Source organism: Cyclopterus lumpus, chromosome 23 (genome assembly GCF_009769545.1).
Source record: "Cyclopterus lumpus isolate fCycLum1 chromosome 23, fCycLum1.pri, whole genome shotgun sequence".
Lineage (NCBI taxonomy): Eukaryota > Metazoa > Chordata > Actinopteri > Perciformes > Cyclopteridae > Cyclopterus > Cyclopterus lumpus.
The window spans coordinates 5,771,880-5,777,951 of record NC_046988.1 but is presented as its reverse complement, the minus strand read 5'-3'; positions in this window follow the sequence as shown (position 1 = coordinate 5,777,951).

The window sequence follows — 6,072 nt, the reverse complement described above, 5'->3', positions numbered from 1 at the left end:
ACCAATCACATTTGATATTATATTTAGGATCAAAACTTTTCATCGGCACCTGGTGGGTAAAAATATATATTGGTTTATCTAAAAATGTCAATATAACCTTTAATACGCATCTTTGCTTTTTCTAATATTAATTTGCATTTCCTTGAATTGCAGCCGTGTTTGAAAGGTACTGTGACATTAAATTAATCTTCTTGCTTGAAGTTCTCAAGTCACTCGTATTAAATCAGCAAAATGTGTTTTTATTGAATTAACTCCAGACAGAAGACACTATATTTGGACCAACATATCAAATCAGTTGAGCCGACTTATTGTATATTTTCAGGCTGTAGGCTAGGGTGCAAATGAGAACTCATCAGTGATTGTCTCTTAAGTCAGCGTTCCCCAACCTTTTTTGCACCCCGGGGTAACGTATCACGCGACCGAGACGAACGTCTTGACATGCGTTTGTAGGTGATGAGGAAAATCTTGAACTGGATTATTTTCTGTATGGGGAGCCAGTGGAGGTTTTGAAGGACTGGGGTGATGTGATCTCTGGTGCGGGAGTGGGAGAGGAGACGAGCAGCTGAATTCTGGATGTATTGTAGTTTGTTGAGGATCTTTGGCGTATGTGCCGTACAGGATGCTGTTGCAGTCGTCCAGTCGAGAGGTCATGAAGGCGTGGATGGGTGTTTCAGCGGCTGAGGAGGAGAAGGAGGGGCGTAGACGTACAATATTTTTAAGATAAACTCAAAGCGCATTAATATGTCATTCACTGTCAATTCATAAACTGATGGCAGGCTACCATTCAACGTGTCACCTGCCCATCACGACTAACTAATCATTCACACCCAATCACACACTGATGGCACAGCCTTCGAGAGCAATTTGGGGTAAAGTATCTAAGTGACCGCCATGATAAGAGCTGTTCGAATTCTCTAAATACTAAGGAAAGGTGCTTCAATGATTCTTTTATTAGCTCCTTTAGCATAGGAAACACTGGACCTTCCTTCCAAAAGGTGATAATTCCGCCCCACAATTCCTAGCGGCGGCAACATTTAAAGTGACATACCACTCGGCCGTTCACGAGAACAAATGACTCAGCAAATCATGTAAATTACAGTTAGCATAACTTGGAAATTAACTTTCAATACTCTGGCAAACCTGCTGGCAAACTACGACGTTAAGGAGGTCATTTTATTGACGATTTGACCGCAGCCTTTGTGTGTGTGTGTGTGTTGTGGGCGTGGCTTCTACCTGATCTCCTCCCAGCTCCCTCCTGATTAATACTCATTCACTCCACCTTTCCAGTCCACCCAGCTGCCTTCCATCTATGCAACAGTATATCTACCTTCGGTTTTCCAGCCACTCATCGCCAGATTGTTGTGGTAGCTAGTTGTTCTCGGCCGCTCAGTGGTGTGTATTCTGAGTTTAATCCTCCTGTTTTCATTTACTTGTACTCACCTTGTCTTCCTGTGCCCTCACAGTGGATCATCCCCTCCAGCTCCCCAGCCTGGCTGCCTCGCTCTCACCCCGCTGTGCCTGCCCTGCCTTTTTCTGCCCAGTCCCCCCACCCCCCTTGCCCTCTTACCCTCGGTCTCTGCTCTGCACAGTACCACCACCCATTGGAAATAGACCATTTCACTTTATTTTACCTTGTCTGTGTTTGTGTCCTCAACTTCAAAGGATGTGGACCTCATTCCATAGAGGGCAAGGAAATGTGTGTATTTCTGGAATTCCTCTTTTGAAAGCTTACAGCTGGGCTCATAGTTATGTACATTTCGGGAGAAATTGAAGGTTTCTTATTAATCCAACACTCGGCAAATACACTACTTGAAATCTTGCAGGCTTTGACACGCTCACAATGAGACGGGGCTTAAATGGTGTTGCACAAATTGTTTATATCCCCCGAGAAAATGTTCAATGGAACGCCACTCAAGGTCAGAGTTCCTACTTTTGAACTAAAGCAAATCAATCTATCAAGATTTCACGCAGTTGTCTGATTTCACAAAAACTAAATCAACTAAAAGGAAACAATTAGTATGTTTGCCCGTATTTTATGAAATAATATATGCTATCCTCAGTAAAACCTGTTCTGCATGTAAATTGATGTAAAAAGTTTGTCGCCATGAGTTCAGTCATGTTCACCTTGCCAAAGATGCCAAAGATGACGGTCAGCCATGGTTTTTGTTTACGTTTGGTGCACCTGGAATACTTTTGAGGTTGGAAGTTAGAAATTTCAACTTGTAAAATACCGACCGCCAAGTTGTCTGCAACGTAGGATGACTTGTCAAAACACAGCCAAAGTGTTTATAGTCGCTCAGAAAGGCTACCCTCAAAGACGAGGTACAAACTCTCTGAAAGCTGTCATAGAGAGGGACGGTGGGGATGATGGGGCCCACTTTTAGACAGTTGCTCCTCCATTTGGACACACAAAAAGTGCTGTATGAAGAATGAAGAAAGAGCTCAAGAGGGAGAGACGTTCAAATCCTGCTTTCTTTCGACGGTTCGACGAGCGCTTTGTTTGAGGCGCACTGACAACTTAAGTCCTCGGTCCCATGAGAGGAATGACAGGGTGATGGGTTCCACGTCTCCAGCTGTGTACCTAGAACTGCGGTTGCAATTTTGCAGAGGCTTCATCCCCCAACGGCAGTATATTGGTTTAGAGGGTGACCTGCCACAAAGATGTCACTCCATCCATCCATCCTGCCAAGTCTAGCCACAGCCAGGTTATAAACTCTAATGATGGAATCAGGACATGACCCAGGGCCTTGTTTCAGAAACTTTCTCAGTCCAAAGTCCTATTTTATCTCAGTTTAGAGTGACATTTAGGATATTTGTATTACAAAAATAGGTTTCCAAACCGCATCTTAAATTTAAAAAAGAAAAATGCTTAACATGGCTGGTTAGGTCTGTGTGGCATTGACATTTGGGATTGCCAAGCGTCATCATGGCCTTTTTAATCATTGTATTTCGATCTTGTGATCAAAATACAATGATTAAAAAGGCTATCAATTTCCTGTACCATGTAATAATGAATATAGGTTTATTCAAAGCGTGTAAATATGTTCGAGTAGAATCTCCAAATACAAGTATGAACATGAAAATAAGCATGATGTGTCCCCTTTAAGATAACATAGGAAGTCTGAGATAGGATAGGACACAGCCATGAGTTGAGGAATTGCTTCTGCACGAGGAAGATTATCTTCCTCGTGCAGAAGCAATTCGTGAAGCTTAAGATAGGACGAGCAGTTAAGATATTTAGAGGCTCCAAAACGTGATCATTCTGGACAGAACTTCTGCTTGTCTAGAAAAACAGAAAATCCTGTTTATGCAATTACTTATATATTTGTATCTCTGCATCTGCCTACACACACACACAGTTAGTTTGGTAAACATGTCCTTTGCTCTTCATGTTAAATAGCAATGAAATGAAAGATCAAACCTACACTGAGAAACATATCCCCACTTGAGGATTCAGTCTCCGAGCTGCCGAGCTGCTTCACAGCTTTGCTCTATCCTTCTTGAACATCCCATTCATACCAGTGGTCATTGCTTCTGACGGCACAATTGTGCGTCTCAAGGGGACGATCAACACCGAGCATCACTGAGACAGATTCAAGGCCCTCACACCACCCAGGTGCTCCCCCCGAAAGGTGTTCAAAACGATGGCGCCATTAAACTGCCACCGTGCAGGATGTAAGGAAACTAACATTAGACTTAATTTGTTGTTTCCCATAAACTCATTCATTGGTGCTCTCAAAAATAGATACATTTTGAGAGCACGTGAGATGGAGCCATGTCCCAGAGTCCTGTGCTTCCAATAGCTGAGCTCTTGTACGAGATAGCAGGTACTCCAGTGCCCCCACCAGGATCTTACCTGTACCTCCAGCTCCCCCCTCTTCACTTCCTCAATATCCTACACGTTTGTTTCCTCCTTCTCCACGACAACATCTTTTCTCTTTCTCTCTCTCGTGGAGCATCGTCGTTCGGTGGTGGTGTGGAGGGAAGCCATTAAGAAATGGCAAACAGACATGCCAGGTCTGCAAACACCGGCGTGCGCACAGGTGGTGCCGAGCTAACAGACAGGAATCATTACATTGTTCCACTGCTGTTCCACTGGGACCGAGCCTCCCGCATACAGCGCGCGCCCCATCTGTACACACTAACACAGGTGCAATCACATATGGTGCATGTAAAGACATACGCATGTCAATGCATGGGCACGGGTACACACAGGAAGTGAGTGAGTGTCAGTGATGGTTATTATTGCTTTTTTCCCCCAGCTGTAGTAGAAAAGAAGAAAGAAGAGGGAGAAGACACGCCGTGAGGGAGAAAGAAGCAAAGAGAGCGAGCTAAGAGAAATCTTCGCTTGTTGTTGTACCTGAGGCCAGAGAGTCGGCTCGCTCTGCAGCCCGGCTAATGGTGCGACATTCACCAGCATCTTTCATCAGACACATTTACATGTGCGGCCGCTTTGACCTCGTGATGGCACATCTCTCCCTCATTTGTCCCCTACGTCTCTCTCTTCTCTTCTCTCTCTGTGTGTGTGTGTGTGTGTGTGTGTGTGTGTGTGTGTGTGTGTGTGTGTGTGTGTGTGTGTGTGTGTGGCAAGGATAATGACTGCATTGATCAGAGACGTCCCCAATGGGTGGTCTTGTTCCGTCAAGGCTGAGAGGGAGAGAAAGCGAGCAGGGCCAGAACGGGGTGCCCTCTGTTGCTACCCGCCTCATCGCATTAGCCAATCAAATATCCATCTTTGGCTGTCGGCTTCCTGCTCCGTGCAGACTATCAAAATCTAATCTGCTGCCCTGTTTTTATCGCCTGTCATGTCTCCGTTCCTCCCTTCCTTCATCACCCCTCGCTCCGGCTCAAAAGTATCGTCTTTGGCTCACGCGAGTCAGCTTGACGGCTGATTTACAAACCTGGGGGGGGGGGGGGGGGGATGGGGGGGAATACTGCTTCCACCTTTTTTGGTTATTCAGCTGACTTAGCCAGAGTGGGTTGAGTTTGATATTAGACCCCGGAGCTCCTGTTGCTATACATACCAATCAGTATGGAGCAACATACATGTATTAAAAGGAATAAAACCATGAATAAATGAGTGGAGCAACAGAGAATTTAGAGGTGTCCATATGAGGGATCACTGAAGGGTTTCATGAAATTGAAATTGATAAATATCTAACAAATATATGGGCTTTTACCAGCATTTCAAATTAATATTACCTTGTTTGGAGTTTTAACAATGAAGTTGTAGTTGTCCTGGTTCTTAAGGGCCCTCACACATACAGTAGCCACTGTAGGTGTGCTGTGTTTGATGTGCACTTCCTCACATGTTTTCTTTTTTTTGTTTGATTTCGAAGACAACAAGTTGAAGAAAGACTCAAAAATCCTTTTCACAAACACACATCTAACAAAACCAATTCTAATTGTAAACCTTCTGTTCGTCACAATTGTCACTTTCTATCAAAGTGAATAAACTATGAGAAAGCTCCCATGCAGCTACCGATCATTAAATAGATGAAATGGTAAAAACAAGGCTGTTGTGGGGAAACGTGATATACCTGCAGAAACGAACAATAACACATGGCCAATGCTGGAAAAACATTGGGTAGCTTTTGGCAACAAAAACAACACGGTTTCTGTTCAAAATAATAACGTAACGCATCAAGACCAACATCCCCACAGTAAATAAACATCGATGGCCCTTTGCAGACTTTCTCCTTTAGCATAATGCAGCAACCTGCTTTTCTTTTTGGCATTCAAACGATTGATGGAAAATTCTTCAAACAAGCTGATTTCTATTAAAAACAACTATATTCAACTGCCGCAAAAGAAGGTTTCAGTCGTTTTAGAAATAGAAAAAGAAGGACATAAGTGTGTCAAGACGATGGACAGGAATGGACAGTGCTGAGGCACATCTAATGCTCTGATAACAATGTGGTGTGAAAAGGATCATATAGTATGTTGCTATTGATTCAGTCTTAACTTTCAGAGCACATGTGGTACGTCACGCAACACACATGCATCCTCTGCTGGCTTCCTGCTCATAACACCCAGAATAAAGTTGTATTCGGAGAATTTAGGTCGTCTCTC